The 26,156-nt window shown below is 41.8% G+C and overlaps 1 protein-coding gene across 4 annotated transcripts in view; it reads right to left on the minus strand.

The window, feature by feature from the left end:
* The window catches only part of RIN2 (Ras and Rab interactor 2), a 215,450-nt gene that overhangs the window by 144,932 nt on the left and 44,362 nt on the right, over positions 1 to 26,156 (minus strand). The gene's annotated exons all lie outside the window — the stretch shown is intronic.

Consider the following 26,156-nt stretch of genomic DNA (forward strand, 5'->3'; position numbering starts at 1 on the left):
GCTCCATGTAGTAAGACTAACACTGACAATGAAGAATCCGTTATTTTTTTTTTTTAAAGTTAGAAGGTAGCTAGCAAAAGATACTTCTATTAAGAGAAAAACAAAATGGCCTCCCAATGAGAGAAGGTGTGATTTTTTTCTTTTTTTTTTTAATGGTTATTTATTTTTGAGAGAGAGAGAGAGAACATGTGAGCAGGGGAGGGGCAGAGAGAGAGAGGAAGACACAGAATCTGAAGCAGTCTCCAGGCTCTGAGCTGTCAACACAGCTTGAGTGGGGCTTCCGATGGAGCCACCCAGACACCTCATTGTGTGATTTTATTTTCAAGCTAAAATCTTTGAAGATTTTTTGGCAAAACCAAACCAAACCAAAACTTGTGTAGTTACTGTTTCAGTCTGCTGAATAAGGTCTTTCTTTTTCTCCCCACCCATGTTCAACTCGATATACATTTCAGATATTACAGAATTAAATATATAAATAATTAAACCAGATAATACAGGCATGTATATCTCTTATCTCTGAATAGGGAAGAACAGTGTCAGCATACACTCCCTTCCAGGGAAAAAAAAAAAAAAAGAATCAAAAGGAAAAGATTGATAAATTTAATCACATTGAAAAATTAAGTATTTGTACATCAACACACATATAAACACAATTAAAAGGCAAAGTACAAGGATGGTGTAACATTTGCTAGGAGTTTGACAAAAGATAATTAACTTATAATTAATTCAGATAAATCAATAAAAAATTCTAAAATCCCAACAGTGAAATCTGCAGAAGTTATGAACAGGAACACACACACACACACACACACACACACACACACACACACACACGCATGCACGCATACACACCACAGGATAGAAAAGATGTAGTTAATTTGAAACTGTTGAAATTTCCTACTAATAAAAATGCAAATTGAACTGACAACAAAACACTGTTTCTCACTTATGAAATTAACCAAGGTTAAAAGAGATAATGCTAAAATTTGTTGATATCTCGGTGCCTTTGTTTTCCCCTGAGGCATTCTCATTTTCTTTGAATAGTTCCTCAGGGTTTTTGAGTTAAATTCATTCTCATGTATTTCCTTTTTTGCTATTATTACATGTAAAGGCTTTTGACTCTGTTAGAAACCCCAGCTCTGTAATGGTTAAAACTCCAGCTCTGTAATTTTCCATTTGTGCACGTGTGTTTGTGTGTATATGTGTGCATACTCAGGATGTATGTTCAGTATTACTTAACCTCTCTGAGGCTCAGTTTCCACATCTGTAAAATGGGGACAAATAAAGCTTTAAGACCATAGGGAGGGGAAGGGGGACAGAGAGTTGGGGAGATACACAAATCATGGGAGACTACTGAATACTGAAAACAGAACCCAGGGCTGAAGAGGGAGGGGAAGGGACGGAAAGGGGTAATGGTCATGGAGGGGGGCACTTGTGAGGAGAAGCACTGGGTGTTATATGGAAGCCAATTTGACAATAAACTATTATAAAAAAATTAAAAAATTTAAAAAAGAAAAATATCTGCATATGACAAGCAATAAATGGTAGTAATAATAGTGGAGTGGCCATGATGATGCCAATATCTTTTGATTCTTCTAAAACAAATAACTATTGTTTGCATCTCAAATGGAGAGCAAGACCCTGAAGCAGTCACAGTGGGGAGGACCCATGCTTTTAGCAGGTATGTGATGTGGGTGGAGATAATAATACCTACTATAAGGATGTGTGGATTAAATTGGCTGAGGTATGCAATGTACCATGCTTGCACTAATAATCTAGGAGTTGTCAATATTATTATTTTTATTATTATTAAATATAAACCCTAGATGCTGCTTGTCCAACTCAGAACATTCAAGACTGCCCTAGAGTATCATCTTCTTAGAAATAAATTATCAGAGACACAGGTCAGAATTCCACCTCAGCTGTGTGACCTTGTGCAAGTTACTCCCTTGTGTCTGTTTCTGCACCTGCAAAATGGAGATGATAATAGTACTGCTCATAGGACAGTATTGTGTTAGTCTGGGGCCTGAGATGTAGACACCAAGACAGTATCAATTGTGTGAAGGTTTTATTAGGGGATACGCCTGTCGGAGAGATGGGAACGGAGTTGGGGAGGCTGGGAGAGCCATAGGGAAGGGTGGCCAAGCGTCCTTGACCACTGTGTAGTCTGAGGAGGCCACTAGAGACCCATGGAGGCAGCAATGGCTGTCATAGGAGTTCTGTGTCTCTTAGGAATGGGCCAGCGTTAATATCTTTGCAGGCACAGTCCCTAGCGGGGAGATTCAGGGATGGATTACAAAGTACAGCAGTTGGCTCCTTGGTCAATTACACCGCCTTTAGTTGGAAGTCAGCCACCCAAGTGTAAGGATGAAATGTATCAAAACAAGTGAAGCCCCTGGAACACGGCCAGGCACAAAGTGAGCACAATATAAGTGGCTGCTATTATTATCATTATTAATTACATGAAACGTTATAGTGGAACCAATAAGTATATTTAAAAAGTCTATGTTAAGAGTGATGTGATATAAACTATAATTACTTAACATTTTGCATATATTTATCTACTGTAGCAAAATTGCAGAATAAGCCTTTTATATTCCTTTATCCTTCCTGGAACATCTACTGCATATGCATGCTCATAGTACATGCTCAATAAATGTCTGTTGATGGATTCAGTTATCAGGGAAATTACACTGATAGGATCTTCAGTAGTAGACAGACATAACCTTATCTTGGAAATAAATTCATAAAAGGTTCCTGGTCTACCCTTCCTAGAAAAACCATATCAAGTTGTTTTACCAATAATAAAAATTTCAAATAGAATAGACTTTTTCAGTGAACAAACATATCCACACCACCTAGATTCTACCATTAATATTTTACAATGTTTTTATCACATATTTTTCCATCTATCCATCTCTCTACTCAGCCATCAATCTATCTGATTTGGGTGCATTTCAGAGAAAACTACAGACATCTATTTTTGCTCTAAATATTTTATCATGTGTGCCATTAACTAGAGCTCAAAAGTTTTTCAGGTTTTTTTCTTATAATATAAAATTTACACTGAGTTTTTGAATGAATGTAACCAGTTCTGAACACCAGGACATCACCTGCTTGAGAATGATTGGCAGCTGCATATTTCTGGGGGGAACTGGATGCCCTTGGTGGGTGGGGCATCTGCTTGGCACATGGCACTTTCTGTGCTTCTTGCAGATGCTAATTCTTGTAAGTTAGGGTTCCCAGGAAACAGACTCAGAGACAGAGTGCGCAGGTTTATTAAGGAGCACCTGTGAGACTGTGGAATGGAAGTGGAGGAAGCAGGAAAGGCAGAGGGAGAAGTGGAGTTGGGAGACAGCTCCGGCCAGCCCCACAGGGAGCTAGAATACCAGTCAGAGTTGTCCTGATCTGGGCTGAGACAGCTGGGCTTTTGTACCCTCACTGCCATCAGTCACTGGATGGGAGTCCCTCCAGGAATGACAATGACCTTTGACTGGGCAGGCAGCTCTCTGCAACTGAAGCCCCGTCACAGGGCTGACATTTAAGGCTGCCTGTGGTCAGCATGGAACAAGTTCCTCCTTGAAGGGGGTCTAGTGGCACATCACAGTGTGGACAAAGCTGATGACACTTCACTCATTTCAGAGATACATCATATGGCACTTGCACATGCCTTATTCCACAGGAATAGGAAATTCCATCCAAACCATGTATAGGGTCCTGGAGACTGAATTAGTGGCCTGAAGAGGCTGTGATAAACACTTGCTTGTATGTTACAGCCACTGGGAAACAATATTGCAAAGGGTTGGGATTTGTGATTGGTTGTTATATTATGAGCCTGTTCCTCATGTAACACAGGAGAGCATCCTGGGTAGCAGATGGTCCTCACCAAACTGCACAAGAATGACGTGTGAGAGGGGGTGTCTGGTTGGCTCAGTTGTTTAACCATCCAACCTCTTGATTTTGGCTCATGGTCTCATGGTTTGTGAGTTTGATCTCTGGGTCAGGCTCTGTGCTGACAGTGAGGAAGCCTGCTTGGAATTCTCTCTTTCCCTCTCTCCCTCTGACTCTCTCCCACAAAATTAATAAACTTAACAAGCAAACAAACAAAAAGAATGAGAGAGGGTCCAGGAAATGATTGCCAAAGAAGGAAAAGATGATTTGTGACCTGGCATAAAAGTTAATGAACTGCTAATTTGGGTTCAGAATGACTGGTAAAATAAGATGTGAGGCTAACTAAAGACACCAGTGGGCACAGACTTTATACAGTCATGAGTTTTGGCTTTGGCTGAAAAACCAAGTGATTTCATCAAAATGATATTTTTAAATGAAAAGTTCATCTCCTCTGGTCTGAATATTTGTGTCCCCCTAAATTCATATATTGAAAACCTAATGCCCAAAAGTGAGATGGTATTTGGAGGCGGGAGGTGATTAGATCATTAGAGTGGAGCCCTCATAAATGGGTTTTGTATGATTATAAAAAAAAAAAAAAAGAGGCTTCACAGAGCTCCCTTATGCCTCCCACCACGTAAGGATACAACAGAAGTCTGCCCCCCAGAAGAGGGCCTTACCCGACCATGGCGGCACCTGATCTCAGACTTTCAGCCTCCATAATTGTGAGAAATGAATTTCTGTCATTTATAATAATTCTGTTATTGGGGCACCTGGGTGGCTCAGTCGGTTGAGCCTCTGACTTCAGCTCAGATCATGATTTCACGGTTTGTGGGTTTGAGCCCCACATCAGGCTCCATGCTCACAGCTCAGAGCCTGGAGCCTGCTTTGGATTCTGTGTCTCCTCTCTCTCTGCCCCTCCCCTGCTCACACTCTGTCTCTCTTAAAAATTAATAAACATTAAAAAATAATTCTGGTATTACATTACAGCAGCCCGAATAGATATCATCTTTCACACTATCCCTTAAAAAAACACACACACACACATTAGTGCCTTCCTAAAGGCATTAATTTGAATCTGCCCCAAATCTTCTGACCATACTCCCCACACTTTGATAATGTCTTACAGGATAATTTCCTCTTTTTCTAACATAGAATGTGAAGATAAAGCAAAACCTACATTTTCTGGCCTCCTTGCAGCTGAGACGCCGTCACGTGATTTAGGTTCTGCCAAGCAGAAGGGCTCATGAGAAGCTTTGCTGGGAACTGAGTGAGGCAGGGACAGAGGCAGGCAAGTGGCTGTGACAAAGCTAGTGTGGCTCTGAGACAGCTGGGGAGGGAATCTCCCAGTTTGCCAGCTGACTGACACTTGGCAGGCTGACTCTGTTGTGTCACTCTGCACGTCACTTGGGAAGTCCAGCCTAGAGCTCACTTCTTGAACCTTTTATGATTCTGAGAACTCTGTTCCTCAATATCCCTTCCTAAATAAGCCAGCTAGAAGCGATTCAGTTGGATGAATGAAAATACCTTGAACAATACATTCCTATCACCCACAAAGCGCTAACTGGAACTTTCTAAGTCACAACACACTTTCATCAAAAGTGTGTAGAAGCCCGGTAGGCAAAGTAGACTATAAATGGAGTTGTGCTAACATAGCTTGGTCTTCTTGCCCCTCCCACTTCTAAAACTCTACAGTAACAGTGAATTCATCTATAGGAGAAAGTACAAACTCCTTAGCAAGGTTATTCCAGAGGGCCCTTCATACACTGAACCCAACATATTTTCTTCTGTTTCATCTCTCATGACTAATGTCTTCTGTTCTACAGTCCTACCTAATTAATCTCCATTTTCTCCATTACTGTTCATCTACCTGCTCCTCTTCTGAGTATGTCTGTTGTGACTGCCAGGAAAACATCCCTGCACTCTTTAAGATCCAGATCTATCATAACCTCCATGAACCTCTCACCAATGCTTCTCATCTGGCAATTGGTCATTTCATTAGTCCTTACCATTCATGGGCCTACCATTTTCAGATGTAAGTATTCTCCAGTGATGACCCCAGGTAACCTGTAATTTTTGCTGAGGCACAAATCTGAAGCACTAATACACCTAGGTTGGCGAATTGCCTGGCTTTGCCCTTCATTCCACCCATCAGGGCTTTACATTGGCCAAACCTGGCAGGAAGCCAGTTGACAAAGGGAGCCCAAGAAAATGTAGGTGGGCCAGTCCAGGTAAATAGAGAGCAGAGTCAGGGAGAAGCAAAACTGGATATAGAGGGAGAGGAGGAAATGGTTAGCTCAACAGAACTTCACAGGAGTCAGGAGTGGGACTCATTAGAATATGACAAAGGAAAGACATATTTGTTACGTTTTGTTCATAAGAAATGGATTTTGTTTGTTTGTTTTGGAGAGTCAATCAGCTGTCTGTAAGTCAAGAGCAAATCTATGCATCCATGCATGAGTTTCATGTTGGGAAATAATGGAGATGAATGAAAAAAAAAGTGCTTCTGTAATGGCAGGATACCACAACCCTTGGCAAACACAGGAAATGAGGAATTCGTTCCTGTCACAGAAATCAGGAAGAAAGATCGAAAACCGAACTGATGGGAAATTCAACTGTGCACCCACATTCTCAGAGTATCATTGTGGTAGAAATTGCATAGGACACACCCCTGACCTACCGCACTGGCAGACCAAACCTCAGAAGATTGAGCAAGCAGTGAGAGGAGGTACTGTTCTCATCTTACTTCCAATCAAAAGGAGGAATTGGTTGAGAAGGGGCAGTGATGAGCCCCAAGATAAAATTCTCACATCACCCTTACATTTGCATCAGCTTGGAATGAGACACCTAGTCTGGCCGAGAATTTTGTAGTTACAAGCAGAGAGTTTTAAAAAGTTTATAGGTGAGTTGGAATTTATAAAAAAATGTCTTCATTCTCATCAAGTGGGATGGGACATTCTCAGCAATGGGGTTCTGACACCACAAACACAAGTACACAACTAGAAGGAAAAGAATCACAACAAGCTGATGTGTTTGCAGATAGCTCCACGGTGAGCTCACAGTCAGAAAGGACATAGTATGGGTCCAGGACCCCAAGGCATGGCTGAGTCCCACCCACTGAGGTGGATCTGTATGAATACGCTCTAGAAGCTTTAAAACCCAGGAAATGATGCCTTTCAAATAAAACACAGCTAAATAAAACCACAAAAGAACTTTTAAAAGGTATTTTTGGAACAAGATAAGGTTGACTGGCAGCAGAATAAAAGAGAAGCCAATGTGCTCAATTCTTGTCCACTGGAGTATTTAATACCCATAATATGAACCAATAAAGAAAAAAGTAAGATTATAAGACTGAGGAGAGGAAGCCAGCATTAATATGCAAGACTGAATCCTCAAGGATCTGGATATTCCATAGGCATTTCCATTTCCCAATCTGGTGGGATCACATGCCAAGCCGCAGTTAAAAATAAAACACACGTGAGATTATTTGTGGTCATCTTCAAGCATTCATAGGAAATTGCTGGGCCAAACCTGGTGGAGAATATTGACCCCTGGCTTCAAAAAACAGAGAAGGCAGTGGACTCTTCCAGCTATGCAGCTGTGGACTGGAGGGCCATCTTACTTATGACTATGGTTGGGATTATAGGCAAAATGGTTTGGCAAAAAGTGCTCATCCCCAGGGGTCAGCTTGGGTTTCCAAAGGCAAACTACATCAGCTTAGCCACACTTGTTATGTTTTTGGCAGGGCTGTTAGACTAGGAAATTAGTAAGAACCTGTTACCCATGGGGCTGCATTTCATAAAAGGAGCCTACAAATAATGACACCTTTTGAGTAAGATGGAAATTTCTGCATAAGAGAAGGACAGCACAGTAGATAAATGCCCACACATATTGAGCTCTACTTGATGGAATGCAACCAAAGTGGAGCAGTCCCCTAGTCAGTTTCGGGCCTTTCTTGTTCAGGATGTTTATTAATAAGTTGAACTAGGGTAAGGGTTGATTGAAGGTGAAGCTGACAAATGGGGTAAAGTACAAAGAAATATCAAATCTTCTAAGTCAGTGTTTCCCAAACATCAGTCATTTGTGTACTGCCCTCACAGTGCCCATTACCATGTACCACGGGGGCTTAAGGACGTGCTTTAAGTTGACTCATTTTTAACTTAAATTTATATAAAAAGAAGCCATGTATTTGATGTGCTAATTATATTCTGCAGTATAAATTAAGGCCATAAGAATTAAAAGAAACAATGAGGGGCCCCTGGGTGGCTCAGTGGTTTAAGCATCTGGCTTCGGCTCAGGTCATGATCTGTGCTGACAGCTCAGAGCCTGGAGCCTGCGTTGGATTCTGTGTCTCCTTCTCTCTCTGTCCCTCCTCCACTCACACTCTGTCTCTCTCTGTCTCTGTCTCTCTCTCTCTCAAAAACAGACATTGAAAATTTTTGGAAGAAAAAAGAAACAATGAAATAAAAGTATAGAAAATGCTCATCTGAGTACCATCTCTAAGAATCTTCTAGGTTACCTCTAGCAGCATTTATAACATGCTTTGGAAAAATGGGACCACATGGCATGTCTGGGATACAAAATACAATTCAAGTGGCTGAGATAATAGGTTCACAAAATGAAATGTGGCAGAAGTAAGTGTGAAGTCCTATGAGCAGGGGTATACAACACCCTGCTGCAACACGTACCAGCGAAGGTACAGTCTACCAAGAACACATGTGGAAGGGGCTCTGGATCAAAGTTGAAAGTTAGGGCCATGGTGGATGGTGGCATTGCCTGAATCACTGATGTCTATCTAACGTGGGCCCATTGAAAGCAGTTTCTCCACTGAGGGAAGCCTGCTGTAACTCCTCAACTCTCAGTGAGAACATGGCAATTCAGTCCATAGGGCTCAGTTTTGGGGACCACCAACATTGGTACTCTGCCATACTGGACTACGGTGAGAAGAGAACCCAGGAAGTAAGAGAACAGAAACCTGGCCACAATAGGATTAGCTGAATGGCCTGGGAAAGTTCAGAGTAAAGAGAAGAATGGGAAGGGGAGCTGTTCTTCTTAAAGCTAGGCTCAACCTGCTGGGAGTAGCCTAAGACAGACCTATTATCAGAGTTGCCTGCAACTGAGATGAATGTCCTGGAAAGCTCAGAGCCCCTGTTTGCTGGGGAGAGCCAAGCATTGGCAGCTTAAGCATTTGAAGGGGCTGTTGAGGAAGGTTTAGTCCTAGATCAGATTCCCCAGAAGCAGAGCCTGAAATGGGGATTCAGATGCACATAGCTCATTGGCAGTGTATTGTCGGGAAGTGAGGAAAACAGAGTAAGGAAGGAAAAATGGTTAAGCAAGTCTGTGTTCACAGGTAAAGTCTAGCCCTAGTCCGACTCCACAAGGAGCTGTGGTGGCATGAATTGAACCACACTTATCCCACTTGTGGCATGGGACCTTCCTTTTACATCTGTGTATCAGCAAGTCAGTGGCTTGGGCTGCCCTACTGGGTATATCTTCCTGGGTGAGGAGGTTCCTCTCAGCCGAGAGCAGGTCTCTGGAGAAGGGAGCTATTGAGATGTCATTAGACTTCAACACCCATGGCCGCCTGAGGAGGGGTGTACCAGCCTGGTGATCCTTGGTGGGTAGCTTCTAATCAGTAGTTTAAGAGGATGGCCTTTTACTCCTTCCTATAGGGAAATGACTGATGGCACCTGAGCTTTTGTACCTTATGTCTTGAGGTCGATTTTTAAAAATTGTTCAAGACCATTTTTCTTCTTGACTCCTATTGCATCTCTGACAGCCAGAACTTGCCAATACAAAATAAAAACAAAAACAAACAAAAAAACCCCACTTCTCTTCCTGAGATTCTAAGAAGCTCCTATAACTGTTATGAAGTCTAAGTCATGCAGGGATAGATGCAAGTTTCAGGAGACCTGAGGTTTATTCTATTTTGCAAGCCCCTTTTATTAGAAGGAATACAAAATTACTAATGAAAAATGCCTGCAGGCCCCTGGAAGGGTTCTGGGCATGGGAAGGGCCTGGAAGGACACCTGAGTGTAACTAGATATACCATAAATCTATGGCTGCCTGTATTAATTTTTCCATATCCATGTAATACTGTACTACTATTTACTTTTTAAAATCAATTCATTTAAAGACAAATAAATCTAACTCATCCTAAGTAATAACCACGGTGGTACCCCAATTTGATGTGGTAGTTAATACATTTTAAATAATCTTATAATGAATCCCTAAGCTCAAAAAAGATTTATTTTTGGTCTAAAATCAAGTTACATTCAACCAAGGCAGACATTCCCCATCACCGCCACATTGATAACTGGTGGTAGGAAACAGTCCTGAAAGCTTCCTTCTCTGCTCTAGACCTCTTCTAGGAAGGGAAGAGTCATCTGGAAGGAGGCTGAGTCCAGGCTCCCAAAGTAGGAGCTTATTCAGGTCTGGCTTTTAAAGGACTTTAGTAACTCTGCTGATGCTTAGACTAGTCTCGGTGGCTGTAGAGGGGAACAAAGCAGATGTTATTACTGTTCTCTTACTTGTGCTCAGAGAAAGTCAAACAGCTACTAATGGGTGAAATCGAACTTAATTCAGCCTTCAGATTTCAGAGCATAAATATTTCCCTACTTTCTGCTCCTTACCATGTTCACTATCAGTTAGCTCTGATTTTAAGGTAAGAAATCACTGGCAACATCTTCTTGCTATGGCTTTGTAATTGCTAAAACAGGGAGGGGTCCATCTCAAGGACTCACTAAGAGGGAGACTGAGCAGTTGGTCCCCCATGCCTTAGCTTCCTCATCTGTAAAATGGGTATTCAATGCAAAAATCTATGGAAAAGCACTTCTTAGCACAATGCCTGGAATATAGTAAGTCCTTAATATGTGCTAGTTATTCTAATGATTATTATGAGCCACTAGAAATTATTTAAAAGACTTTTTAAAAGTTTGGTTTACTAAGTTGCTAGGGCAAGATAAGACATATTTATGAAAACAGCCACCTCCTTTCACAGGACACATTGTGAAGAAATTATATATTAAATGCATACAAAGCACTTTTCAATTATTAAATTGAATTATTAACTTACTATCAAGATTGTATAACCATATTAATATATATATTAGCATGAGCAATAAAGAATAGTCACAAATAAGTAAAAATTCATTATGCTCATCCAAATAGATGTGTACAGTACTTTAGCATTTGGGATTCATACTTCTCTCTCTCCCTCTCTCATTAGTGTAAATCAGTGAGCACCTATAGTGCCTGGGAGAATAAGCATCATTAGCTTAGCTATTATGAGTGCTCTAAGTTAATATAACTCTTTTTTAAGTCTTTCTTTAGATTCCAGTTAGTTAACATACAGTGAAATATTAGTTTCAGCTGTACAATACAGAGATTCAGCAATTCCTTACATCACTCAGTGCTCATCACAAAAGTTAATATAATTCTGACACCTGAAAGAATGCAGGTACTTAGCGAGGATCAAGACCGGAGTAAGGATGAGACTTGAGCAACAGCGTTTGAAAGACGAAATCAGGATATCAGTTTAGAATCTATCTGGGGCTTTTAGAGTTCCTTGCTTCACACAAATGTGGGCTTTTCCACTTATTCCACTGATCCAGCCCCTGAAAATTCTTCCCATTATTTGGATTCCTGACAGGAAATTCATCTAAAAGCTCTAAGAAAGCACAGGGGGGAATACAGAGTGCTGTCACCTCTACTGATCAGCTTTAGGCAGTTCTGATCCTCTTTGTCAGTCCTGGATAATTGGTCTACCTGTCCCACACCTGTCCTGTGGCATTTTTAGCCTGCAAAGCTTTCAGGAAACTCAGAACTCTGGGTCATTTGGGTCCATCTTAAAGGATGGAACAGACCAGAATAAACTTTGTGGACCTGAAGATTCTGGAGACCATGTTCCTGGGTAGTGTAGAAGCATCCTCCAAAAACATGTGGGAGAATAATGAGCCAGCTCTAATCCTGATTATTACCTTTCCAGTTCTTGCCTTCCAAATCTAGGTACTTAGAATAAGTATATCTTAGCCCAAAGTCTTTCAATGATTCTTTTAACCAGTATGAGTGGGTATCTACAATGTACCAGTCAATATGAAATAGCAGACATATTAAAATGTTTCCCTCTGCACTGAGACACTCACAAGACCACTGCTAAAATTGAGATTCTTGACCCATGCAATAGAAACATATGATAAGAAGTGCAAGTTCTTCCAAGGGAGACCAGAAGAACTTTACTAGGAAGGCAACCTCTGAGCTGAGCCTGGAAAAAAAAAGTAGGCAGTGGAAGGCGTTCCAGGCAGAAATAAATGCACGAGAAATGCCATACAGATGTGAGGGGTGATGTGCTTGGGAGAAACCCACAAATTCAGTGTTGCTCACTATCGCTAGAGAGGGAATATCCTGGGGAAGAGGAGTATCCTGGGGAAGGGGAATCGAGGTTGGACAGAACAGATCATCTCGTAGGCCATGCAAACAAATTTAGGTTTGACCCTATGGGTGATGTCGAGGCACCCGTGAATATTTCTGAATAGGACAGTGACAATGTGGTGGGCCAATCAAGTGGGGGCGGGGGCTAGCACATATGTGAGATTAATATAAAGGGTGGAGCATATATACATGTGAGATCTATTTAAGGGGTACTGGATTTGATACATGTATGAGGTAAAAAGAGGAAAAAGCATCTAAGACAACATTCAGATTTAAGCTATGTGAAACTTGGGTAGAAGTGGTACAATTCACCAAAATTCAACGTCTAGAAAGATCGCAGGTGTAGTAGGAGAAACAAAATAGCTCACCTTTGGACCAGCTGAGTTTTAGAAGTGGGTCCCCAAAGCAGGGATGACCAGGAGTTAGAGATATGAGTTTGAAGCTCAGATACAGTCATGCGGTAGAGACACTATAGTGAGTGCAGCATGGCCAATGGGTGAAATGGATGAAATCTGAGGCATAAAACCAGAAAATTCATCTAGACAAGCACTGTCCATACCACCTGCAGCAATGTTCTGGGACCAACTCACACCATGTCCATTTAGTCCCCTGAATTAAGTTCTAGGAAATGTCTAAAATGTGAAATAAAAGGCTAGTGAGAACCAATATTATTTGACTCACATGGAAACAAGTTCTTCCTCATTACAAGAGCCAGAAGTGACAAGTAATTAAAACTAAACACTGCAGCAGGAATGGAAACAGAAACAAAAAGGCTTTATAAAAATCAGTTTATCAGAGTTGCCCTGGATTGCTTAGCTGTTGGTGGAAGGGGAATTCTCAGATCCCCAGAACCTCCAACTGCACAATGCTCATCCACCACTGTGACCACTCAATTTCTGTCTAGCTCTAGGCTCATCAAAGGCACCTTTTGAAAAAGTAGTATATTTTCTTTGGCTTTCAAATTCCAAAACAGCAGAGAGTATTCCAGTTTCCCCACCAGACACTAGCTCCCAGGGTGGAACAATATCCTGGCACCATGGTTTACACAGGAAACCATGCTCTGAATCCAATTAAGAGAAACAACCTACGGCCTGGGCCTCCCCTTTTGGCTGCCTGAGTTTCTGTGCCTGTAAATGTTTCAGAGCAATGTTCAGGGCTGCTAGTTTATCCATGATGTTAGCAACAAATAATGGCCCTCTGGACCAACCAATATGGCCCTTTGGACTTGCTATAAGTTGCAACAACTCAGAGTGCTGTTAGCATAAGGGGAAAGTGGAGAGATCACTGCATGGATGGCACACAGAAGGCTTCTTCTCTCCCTGACATCACAGACACTGATGATCAGTTGTGGTGATACATCCCAATAAGGTACCTCAGAACCCTTTCCAACATGGCACTCCAAGCCTTCAGGTAGAGTTGGCCCCAAACTGATTCTGTCGGTGAAAACAGCGAGGTTCAAAGGCTAAGTCACCTTCCCAAAGTCTCACAGCTGGCCAGTGTCAGAGCTGGTGTCAAACATGGCTCTCCTTGACTGTCTCAACAGCATGTCAACACTCACCTTCTAATTCCAAGTTGGAAGGTTACTATGTTCTGTATTCCCCCAGAGCTTCCAGGTGATCACACGACAGGCAAGAGTGGAATATCCAAACAAGAAGTCTGTTGTCTCAGTGAAATAGAACTGACAATACGTTTTTATAGCGAAGGTTAAGGAGTTATATTTCTTTGTGTTCATCTAATTTTTGGTCAGGATTTTTCTGTGACCCAGTTCTGATTACAGGTCACCCATGTCTAACCCTTGCATGGGTACACTGTTTTCTGCTGCATGTCCACCTCTAATTCTCCATGCTAACAGACTCATAAGAAGCCTAAGGCCTAGCAAGGCAAAAACAGTTTCCCCATAGCTCAGTCCAGAAATGGACTTTCTGACACCTAGTTCAGCCTATCTACCTGGTTAACCATGTGTCCCTTCTCTTCAACTGGCCTAGTTCCTTAAATCTGAAGAGGCTTTACTCTGATTTAAAAAAAAAAATTAAAGAGTTCTTCTGACTGCATAGATAGCAGGCTAAGCACCCGAAGGTCAGTTGGTAGTAAGATGGCAGTAAGATCACAACTGCATCCTTCAGATAGGTGTCCACAAGCTGTCGACCAGCAATACTAAATGCAAGTTGAAACCTAAAGATGATAATTGATATGATTAAGATAGGACTTTAGGAATATCTTTGTATAAGTCTGGCCTATGAAGAAAAATCTTTGGCTTAAAACTTTGTGAAATTAGACCCAAGTGGGTTAGACAAGAATATATTTGAGATAAATGAATCGGTTCCAACTTTTTCAAAACTATATTAGTATATTAAGATTCAACCCATCCACAAACATTATATGTTTCTCATGGGGCAAGGGGCTGTGACCAACTCTTAATGTCTGTTTCCTGAGCCAGAAGTGTGCCTGAAAATTTTCTGAAGCTAATGAAGCATCTGTCTTTTGTAATATCCAACTTGCTTGTATATAACATTGTAAAGACGAATCTGCAGACACCCAAACTGATGCCCTATTACTTCCCCAAAGGAAGATGCTACAGAAACTTTCATCGCCCTCCATATGACACAGTTGTTGGAGTAGATGCTGACCATGGGCACACAAGGTGCCTTGCTGGTTGGTGACTAATCAATTTCCCAGAGGACTCTGTGGGGTAGTGAGCTTCAGAGGAAATAGATGGCAATGAATCACAGTGCTCAGGAGTGGAAAATATAATGTGATTCACATTAACTAAAAGAAAAGGTTGAGGGAGAAAAAAACAACTAAAAATTAAAACCACACACATACACTCCACACATCAGCAAATACCACGCCGAGCATGTCAGTGTAACTTCTGCTTTCTCAAAGTCCAAAGAAGGCAGAAGAGGGCACATTTTCAAAACAAAACCTAATAAATCTACTTGGGGGAAAATGGAACTAGTATAGTGCATAAAGCAGTTACATGAAAAGAAATGGATTATTTTTAATGAAGTTGATATTTGTTATAAGAAAAAAGGAGCCAATAGGTTATTTTTTATTCCATCTCAAATAGTCCTTTAGACACCTTCTTTGTTTTTTGTTGAATACTATCAAACTCTAAAATGTTAACCTTTGCTTAGAGTATACTTTATCTCGTAGATAAAATCCCTGCCTCATTACTATAATCATTCTCTGGAGTAGCATCATTCCATTTTTCAGTAATGAGTTACCCAGGAATACAAAATAAGGGAGTAGAAGTTGGGCTCCCTAAGAATCCAATCAATAAGCAAGTAAAAAAAAAAAACAAAAAATAAGCCTAGAAGCTGTTGAGATCAATCACTTTGAAACAATGAGTAGGGCCATAGAGCTTCCATTTAACGTTATAAGCCAACGAATAATCCTTGTGGGCACAAATTTTGAGTTTCTTTGCCGGTGCTTAAGTGGATAAGTATGCATCTGTATTGGTTTGTTACAAGAAAACATGACCAAGTTTACAAAACATAAAATGAAGTTCATACTTGGATAGGATTTGGTTTCTTCCAGCACCAGAGATGGCCAAATAGATTTTGAAATCAGTATGAACTGGAAATTGGACAACTTGATAGTGTGGGGCAGGAAGGTTTGGGGTGGAGGTCTTGACTGGGGGTATTGGTCTAAGTGGTGTTGTTAGGAAATAAAATGTCACTTCTTTCAGAAAGTGGCAGCAATCAGTGAAAAGGCAGAGTCAGGCATGTGGAGCACGGAGGTGGGAGAAGGGCAGAGGGAAGGAAGGATTACCCTCCGCATACCATACACACTGGCATCTGCAGAGCTGGGCCTCCAGCAAATAGCCTTGGTCAAGCTTCAAATCCTTTATTATTGCCTGAATTTTCCAAGATTGGGAGTTTTCTTGGGCTGAGCTAACTGACTGAAATCTCCACTTTATGTTTTGTTGCGTGAACTCCTAGACACACCTTTGCACTCCCATTTGCCAGTAAAAACAAAACAAAACAATATCAGAAACAGCATTTTGGGCTCAGATGGTTTAGTTGCTGCATCTTTCATTTAATGCTACCATTGTTTATTTTGATCTAACTAGTAGCAAAATTTAGAGTTTACCAAGACTCGACAGGATCATTCATCATTTGAAATTACTCATCAGGAAAGCATTTTATAAACATTCCTGGTTTTCTATAATTTGTTTATCTTGTATTTCCAAATATCAAAATTCCTAACATATTCAGAAAACATGGCCCCAGATAATAAAGACTATGTTTTATTTTCCAGTTGAATTTTTTCAATATTTTTGGTTAAAAAAAGTAGGATACAACAAGTGATCTGATTAGTCAAATAAGCATCAAATCTATGTTTTTCTATAAACTTAGAATAACCTTTTTATTATAAAAGCAATACAAATTTGTTATAGGAAAATTCAGAAAGAAATTCTAAAATGAATAGATAGATTTGAACAATTAGATCTATTAATCCTCTGTAGTACATGCCTCCAAGTTTTTATGACCCCATCTGTCTCTACATCCTCATTGTATTTCACTTCATTTTGTAATGTTTATTATAACCTGAAATATGTTGTGTATTTACTTTCTTAATCTAATTCTCCAGGAGGGTGAGAATCTCAGGGGGAAAGACTTTGTCACACTGGTTCACTACCAACCTCCTCTAGCCTCATGAAGTGTCTGATGCATTGTAGGATTTCCTAAAGATTCAATGAATGAATGAAAGAATGAATAATTGGCATGCATTAAATATTTGAAAAACTGAGAGCCATTAAGTCAATGGGATGGCATTCAGACTGGATCATCTTTCTGTTCCATCTCATTGTTCTTTACTCCATCCGCTAGTAGGTAGCTAGCCTATTAATTTCTGTTTGAACTCTCTAAATTTAGCTACAGGCACATATTTAGTTCATTTTTGTTATATGAGAAATTGTAGGAGTCGCGGATTTGGTGGGAAGTGAAAGAGAGGCAACTCCACGAAGTTGCAGATTTGGTGGGAAGTGAAAAAGAGGCAACTCCACAGACGCGCTGGCTGTGCACAATCGGCGTCAATTGGGAGGAGAAGATGTGAAATGGGGGCGCCACTGGGGAACATGAGGACGCCCTTAAGCAAGCGCCTGTGCCCATGCGCGGACCAGCTCTGCTCACTCCTCCGCTCCCCAGGTCTGGCTCTACACTGGCAGGTGGGTCAGCAGGGGCCTGACCTTACCATATGTGGAGTGGAAAGGCTGAGGAAGATAACTTCTGCAGGGGCTGACGAAAGAAAGATCACAACGAATTCTTTCATGTTTTGCCTTATCCAGCATCTGGACATTTTTTAAATCACCAATTTCCCATTCACAGAGAAAAAGTAGTTGAGGAAGTGTATCTTGATTTAATGAAGATCCACTGTGTCCTTACCAGACAATGACACTTTTTGGCAAAAGATCGAAAATCTGATCTCGTCCTTCCTTTTATTTTTTTTTTTTACTGAGGATGAAACACCATGAAACAATTCCTGAGTGTACCATTCTGATGGGGCGTAGGGATTTTTTTAACTTTCTCTTTGGAAATAATTTTGACCTTATAGAAAAAAAAATTACAACAGTCCAGAACCCTTCTTAATCAATAAGAAAACAAAGAAAAATGAGAAAAGATTTGAATAGATATTTCCCCTGAGAAGATATATGAATTGCAAATAAGCACATGCAAAGATGCTAGACATCATTAGTCATTAGGAAATGCTAAACCTGAAATAAGGCACCACTATACTTCTGTCAGAATGACTAACCCTGGGGCACCTGGGTGGCTCAATTGCTTACGTGTCCAACTTCAACTCAGATCATGGTCTTGTTATTTGTGAGTTCGAGCCCCACATTGGGCTCTCTGCTGGCAGCACAGAGCCTGCTTCAGATTCTCTGCCCTCCTTACTCTCCACCTCTCCCCCAGACTCTCTCTCTCATTCTCAAAAATAAACATTAACATTTTTTAAAAATTAAAAAAATTACTAACTTCAGAAATATTGACAATACCAGTTGTTGATAAGGATATAGAAAAACCAGATCCCTCATACATTGTGGGAATACAATAAAATGATACAGTCTCTTTGGAAAACAGTTTGGCTATTTCTTAAAAAACTAAACATATACTTACCATCTGACCCGGAAATTTCCCTGGTTAAGTACTTACCCAAGAGAAATTAAAATATATGTCCACATAAAGACTGAATGTGGATGTTCATTACATCATTATTCACAATAATAAAACAAAAAACAAAGCAAATTTCTATCAACTGTAGAATGGATAAACAAAAATGTGATATAGCCATACAATGAAATACTATTCCACAGTAAAAAAGGGAACAAACTATTGACATATGCCATGATGTGAATAATTTAATAACATTATTCTAAGTGAAAGTAGACACAAAATTCACATATGATTCCATTTACATGAAATTTCTAGAAAAGTGTATATATTTACCCAAACACTCATATTTGTATACTTAAAATGGGTGCTTTTTATGACATGTAAATTATAAACCAATAAAAGTATTTTCATGAAAGCATATTCTAGGGGCTCCTGGGTGGCTCAGTCGGTTAAGCACCCAACTCTTGATTTCAGGCCAGGTCATGATCTTACAGTTGTGGGAATTGATCCCCACATTGGGCTCCATGCTAAGCATGAAGCCTGCTTGGGATTCTCTATCTCTCCGTGCCCCCTTCTCCCCAATTTTTCTGTCTCTCTCAAATAAAAAAAAAAGCATATTCTACACATTTTGTTCTGCACTGTGCTTTTTTTCTACCCAAAACTATAACTTGAACAGAGTTTCATGTCAACTTAGTAGCTCTCCCTCTTTTGTTCATGGTTGTATAATGTTTCATTGTATGGCTGTGCCAAAATGTAAATAAATTAAATAATCATCAAAAAAAATGCTCACCTTTCCCCATTCAGTCTAAAGGCATTCAAGGTATTTAGCTTCTGCTGTGCTCAGTTTCAAAAGCTACAAGTTCCTTCCCTCCATTCTCCAAATCTTTGGAGGGCCCTATAGGAGGCGCTAACAGCGCCTCACCATGTCCCAGCAGCACCTACCACTCCCACAGCTGTCTAGGGTTCCCACAGCAAGTACTGGTGGCACTCTTTCTGAAGACTAACAGCCGCAAACTTGACTCACCCATGAGTGGACCAGAAGACCAGGGAGTTACTGGCCCTTGAAATGGTTCTCACCAATGATGGATGGGAATTGGTGGATAAAATACTCCAGTGACCTCACTCCTTGGGGAAGCAACTCTGAGTTGAGGTGGAATCCTGTCCCAGAGCTCCCCTGCAGGATGGAGCCCCATTTGCTCGCAGTGGTAATCTGCCCATCAACACAACTGCTTTCCCTTCTCTGTCTCAATTACCCACTCCCACCATCCTTCCCACCAGGAAGGGACACTTAGTAATTGGCTCACACGTCTGGCACTTTCTGCTCCACCCTTGTGCACTTATAAAGGCAAAAACAAACCACTAAGTTCACAGGCATTTTGAGTTAGTATTAATGAAGCATATGATTTCATTAATGGGTTAATTAGAATGCTCTATTGGGACAAATAAAGTGCCATCATCAAGACGTTAGCATCAAGGTCTGTGTTCACTTGCTTGCTCGGCCACTCCATGGACACAGTATAAATAACTTATGAGTGTTTGCAAAGACGTTTAATCGTTCAAGGCTTAGGATTTTTTTCTGCAGACCTTTACAGGGCCAAGAACACAATACCAAGCCACCCTGAGCATATGCTTTATGACTTACAACTCACAAAAAGCATAAAACGGCAAGTCTTTTCCATGCTAACTTGGAAAAAGTCCTGCAAATTTATGGCTGCAAATTCCAACCGACATGAAAGCTCTGCCTCCTCTCCTTCCAGCCAAGTTGTAGTCCTGCCAGATGAGAGAGCCAAGGCACTGAGAAAAGCAGAGAAATGAGATTTTTACGGGATTCAAGCCTTCTCCTGAAATGTAGGAAAATACACCCATCAATATAATCGGCAATGTATTCATTCCACTTGCTGCTCTTATCTCATTCTGACGAGCTTGAGCAACTGGCAGGGGCAGATGCCATTTAGGCAGCTGCCCAGGTGCTAATAGGCTGTCGCTGTGGGACGGCAGAGCCCAGCAACTCCGGACACTTTGTGAGTCCACACTGAGCTGCCATCCTAGGAGATAAGGCAACAATCTACAGCTGAGCTCTGAGAGAGCAAAGAGGTTTTTGAAACCTGAGGGTGTGCAGTTTTAAAGAACCATTTCATCTCCCATTAATAACAAATTACAATATTGTTAAAGATTTGGGATTTTGCCCAAAGTGATAATAAAAACTGGCATCGGTAAAACTTTTTTTTTGGCACTGGCAGGATTTTTAAATTTCACGTTGTATTCGTACAGTTTAGCAGTATACAGAGTAAACACAGTAGAGTGCCTTACTGATTCTAAGCCATAGCCAGTTGCAGAAACTTCCCCAGTAAAGGCAGATATATCTCTCTGCTTCTTACCTTGGGTTTGGTTGTGTGACTTGCTTTCGTCAATAAGGTAATACAGAAGCGTCAATAGAGGCTCTTGGGGTTCTACTTGCACCCTTGTGCCTTTGTCATGGTCATGAGCTGAGCTTCCATTGAGTACCAGCTACCCACAAGCCTGACTAGAAGGTACTCAGGTGGAGCAGGACTGGGCCTAGACCTCGGCCAAGAGAGGCCAAGTCTAGTCGGTCCTCTGTTAGAAGCGGAGCCACCCAGCTGAGCCCAAACCCCAGCCAACTTTTAGTTGCATGAGCTAAATAAATGCTTATTTTTAATTTTCCACTGAGTTTGGGGGTCGTATGCTGCACTGTGACAGCTGATGCAGAGAACACAGGGGAAGTACAGGAAGCCAAATGGAATAATGCACAAGAGCTTTTCCCAGTTTCCTTCCCTGGATAAATGGGCAGGGACACATAGGATACAGTGATAAAGTTCACAGTTGCTTTAAAAAGATCCCCGTGATTTCTGCAGAAATACCCCAGCTTCCGTGTCCCTTGGTGGGATAATTCCAAGATGTATCCTACACTGTCTGTCATGGACCCCCAGTGGGATTGAGCCCCAGTTTCTCAGTGTCACCCATTCATGGTCCATCTTGGTGGCCTTCTTCCTTCTCAATCCCACCTCTCTCCTTCCCTGTGTGTCTGAGCATTAATGCCCATATAAATATTTGCACATTAATTCTTTTTAATATATAATTTTTAATGTTGATTTATTTTTGAGAAGGGGAGGGGCAGAGAGAGGGAGAAAGAGAGAATCTGAAGCAGGCTTGAGGCTCCAAGCTGTCAGCACAGAGCCCGATGAGGGGTTCGAACTCACAAACCAGGAGATCATGGCCTGAACCAAAGTTGGATGTTTAATCAACTGAGCCACCCAGGCGCCCCAGCACGTGAATTGTTGACTAAAGCTAAGACATGGCTCATTTTTACAAATAAAAACCAACATTCATTGAGCACTCGAATGTCCAAGATACCATGACACACAGATGACTTCACTGTTCTCAGTTTTCTCATCTGTAAAATGGGGACAAAAACAGTGCCTCTCTACCTCTCAGTCCTGTGTCAGGAAAGAATGTATTATGTGCCTAGAACAGGAACTGACTCACAGTGAGCCATAAAGAAATGTTACTATTTTTAAGCAAGACTTGCTTATCCTTATTACTAACAGGCTTCTAAGCTGCATCTGCATATTTTGAACAAACCAGGAAAACTGAGGAAAATACCTAGGAAAAAAGAATAATGACAAGATATAAATTCTTCACAAAACCACTTTAAATTTCTCAGCCAGCTGATGGCAGCATGAGCCTTTAACTAAACAGTGAGCAGGAGAGCAACGGGAAAATGAAGCATTCTCCGCTGATTATATGTAATCAGTGAGATTCTGCCGCATGGAGGGAGGAGAAACCCAAGAATCAGAGAAGATACATACGGGAGTCCAGTGGAAGACACCAGTCAGGTTGTGCTTTCGGTGTGCATGGCTAAGGCATGGGAGGCATTTCTAGAGGAATTTAGGATGGACCAGTAATAGCCTGAGGATTTTGGTCTGGTGAGCAGAGACCTAGGCTTGTTCTAGACCTTCCAGATCATCCTCTGGTACCATGAAATAGGGCACTCAAACCTGGCTCTGGGGCCTCAGGACTCAACAGGAGGGGGAGAAGGAGATAGATCACCCAGATGGGATTGAAAATGGCGCACCCCTGCTTACCCAGGGGAGCTGCTTACTTGCTCCTTGCCAAATTCTCCTCTGGTGATGTCATCCCACCAGCCCTGCCCTTCTGTAGCACCGCTCCTCTGACCTAGATCCAAATGGAGGCCCGGGGAAGGAGAGGGAGTAAACCCCACGTCCTCTGATCATACCTGCATGGGGGGCACCATTTCTGTCAAATCCTCAGGCCACAGTGGCATCACAGGGTTCAGCCAAGTAGGCTGTGGAAGCCATCACACAGCCCAAGTTCAAACCCCACCTTTGCCACTGCCCAACTGTGAACAAGGGCAAGCTATCTGACCTCTTAGTGCTCAGTTTCCCCATCTATAAAGCAAGGATAATAATGATCCCACCCTCAGAGGGCTACTATGACAGTGAAATATGACAATGAATGCTGTGGTAGTTTCAAGGGGCCAAGTGTTCATAAGCTGAAGCCTTCCTGAAATCCCATGGGAACAAAGCTATTTGGCAGACCATTTGACCCTTGCCCGTTTTCTGGGAAGCCCTGCTGGCTTCCCCAAGTTGGACATGAGAGAGTCATGCCTTCATCACCTGCCACTCCCAGCTGGCAATGGGGGAGAAGAGAACAGCAAAGGAAAAGAAAGTCATTACCACCAACTATTCCCTCTGTGCTTTGCTACACCCCTCCCATCTCAATCTCCCTTTTACAGTTAGGTGGGAGGGGAATAAAGAGAGTGCCCCCCTGCCCGGCTCTTCTATTCTCTCCCCATCTTGGCTTCTTCTTGCTGTCCTCTCTTCTCAGCCCAGTTCCATTTTTCTTGTAAATTGTCAACCATGCACGTGGTTTCCTTTCTATCCTTCTCTCTTGTAATGTTGTTAATACCCACGGTACAATATTAGCATTTCACGTGGTGTTATGGGTTGCAAAGACAGCCACAGCTCTCCACCCTTCCTGTAGGCCTGCCCTTTGCAAGATGGCTTTGCAGTTCCTTCCACCAATGGCTACAGTCTAGTTCTCTTTTCTTGAATCTGGATTGGCCTGTGACCTGCTTTGGCCAAAAGAATCTGGCAGATGCACACTGTGTCATTTCAAGCCCAAGCCGCAAGAAGCCACACATGCTCACTCTCTCAGAGCCTTAACCTGTAGGATGAGAGACATGCAGAGGGAAGGGGACCCATCCCAGGGGAGGCCACCATCACCAACCTGGCAGCTGACTGAAGATGCGTGTGTCAGACCAGCAGAGCCCCACCTCAGCTGTGAACCTGCAGAATCCCAAACTAAAAAAATGGCTATTATTTTAAGCTAATGCATTTGGGGGTGTTTAAAAAATTTTTAATGTTTATTTATTTTTGAGAGAGAGCACACAAGTGGGGGAGAAGCAGAGAGAGAGGAGGAAGATCTGAAATAGGCTCTGCGCTGACAGTGCGGAGCCTGACATGGTGCTCGAACCCATGAACGGTGAGATCATGACCTGAGCTGAACCAAGAGTCAGATGCTTAACTGACTGAGCCACCCAGGTGCCCCGAGGCATGGTTTTTTTCAGGCAGCAAGAGCTAACTGATGGATAGGCAATAAAAAATACAATTAAAGAATTAAACTTGTCTAACATTTTACATGTATTTATTTATCCTTCATCATAATTTTTAAAAAAAACCCTCCTATTCTGGTCCTGCTGCCATCTCTATTATTATTAGAGCTCTACACCTACTAAACAGGGTAAAATAGTGCACATTCTAGACAGTGTAGAGATAAGATTTATTCATAGCTCTAAAGCAGCTGCAATGGCATGTGCATGACTAAATACAAGGTGAAAGACACAAGTGCCACTATTCCTATGAGCAAGGGCTGACCAGAATGACTGCATAAGTTATGTGTTATATCTCAATATTCACACCAAAGTCAATTCTTCAATGCTGCACATCTGAAAATATTTTTCACTTGGATAACAATCCAATGGAACAAGAGTATCTCAGAGCCCTGCCTATTCCTGCTATTGTTTAGCTGCCGGATACATTTGATGGAAGTTTTTTTTTTTTATAAAAGTCAACATGAAGATGTTTTATCTAACAGGAAAGACAGAGGAAGTGAAAAAAGATGCCTCTGACCTTAAAAGACAACTCTCTAGCACCAAGATAAGACGTTGGTATTTATATCTGGAACTTTACACTTCCTTACCCTACTGCCATCATTCTCAAGGAAATTTCTCAAGTGATGCTCTGCGGTATTTATTTCCCATACCTTTATTCATTGAATCACAATCTGTGTGAGAAGAAATTAGGTGAACATTCACGAGACAGGCCAATCCCTGGTTTCACAGAGTCTGGAGTTAAATAAGAAATAGTAATGTGGATGGCATAGAAGTATCTGATCACACAAATGACTATTACTTTACATGATAAGGAAAAGTATCTCATGTGCAATGAGAAGATCTCGTGGAATCTAGGCTCATGGAGGGAAGGTATTTGCCCTCCTGAGAGGACCAGCAGCATTTATCAGGGGTTCAAATTAAGGAAATAGAGTCCTAACAGACTATGTAAACCTACTTCTCTTTTACTATCTTGCCCTCTAATGTCAAGTGGGTTGACTTTCTCTGAGAGCAGCTGTGTCTGAAGGGCAGCAAAGGCCCCAGCTCTTGATCCAGAAGGAGGGGACAGCTGGGCAGTGATGGATCTCACAAACTTGGGTAGGGCAGCTGGGATTCAAATCCCAGCTCATATGCTGGCCCTGAGTGAGTCTCATCATCCCAATGGGCCCCTATTTTACTTGTAAATGAGTATAATGTCATCTACCTTAAATGGTGTTACAGTGGGTATAAATGAGACAGCTCAAAATGTTAACAATGTTAGTTTTGCTCATGAATCTGCTATGGGGGGAGGGCTGAATGGGAACACTTCATCAGGGACAGCTTGTCTCTGCTCTGCTTGGCATCAGTGGGCAGTTCCAAGGCTGAGGGCTGGAGCTACCCAAAGTCTTGATCACATGTCAGTGGGGCTGAAGGTAGGGCTGGTGACTAGCCTACACATGGCCTTTCTATGGAGACTGGGCTTCCTCACAAAATGGTGGTTGGTCTCAAAGCGAGCATTCCTAGAGAATGAGTGAGGCAGGTGCAAGCCTCATCGTCCTTGATGATCTGGCTTTGAAGTCACTCAGTGTTACTCCTGCCACCTTCTCTCTGTCACCGAGTTCCACCCAGACTCCAGGAGAGGGAAAGTGGACTTCCTGCCTGAGGGATCATGGCAAGGTTATAAGCAATATCAGTGTGGCCATTTGGGGAAATATTATCTGCAGTGACATACACTGACATCCCTCTGATCCAACCTCTGTCATATGGAGACCCATCATACCATGAAAAAAATAGATGAAAAGTGGGGATGGGAAGAAAGGTCATGGGAAATATATGAGAAAGGAAGAGAGACAGCAGAGTAAGGCTTTTACGTTGGGACGGAGCCCCACCATTGCCATGTCCTCTCAGTAAGCAACCAGCTTTTTGGTGCTCCCTGGTGGCCCCATTTCTAAAATGATGACAGCTGTACATGGCTCATGGTGGTACTATGAGAATTAAACAGATTAATTCATTAAAGTGCTTAGAGCCTTGCCTGGCACGTAGTCTGTGATCCATAAATGTGAGTGGCTACAGTATATGTTCTCCTCAACCAC

Source organism: Suricata suricatta, chromosome 12 (assembly GCF_006229205.1).
Source record: "Suricata suricatta isolate VVHF042 chromosome 12, meerkat_22Aug2017_6uvM2_HiC, whole genome shotgun sequence".
In the NCBI taxonomy this organism is placed as follows: Eukaryota; Metazoa; Chordata; class Mammalia; order Carnivora; family Herpestidae; genus Suricata; species Suricata suricatta.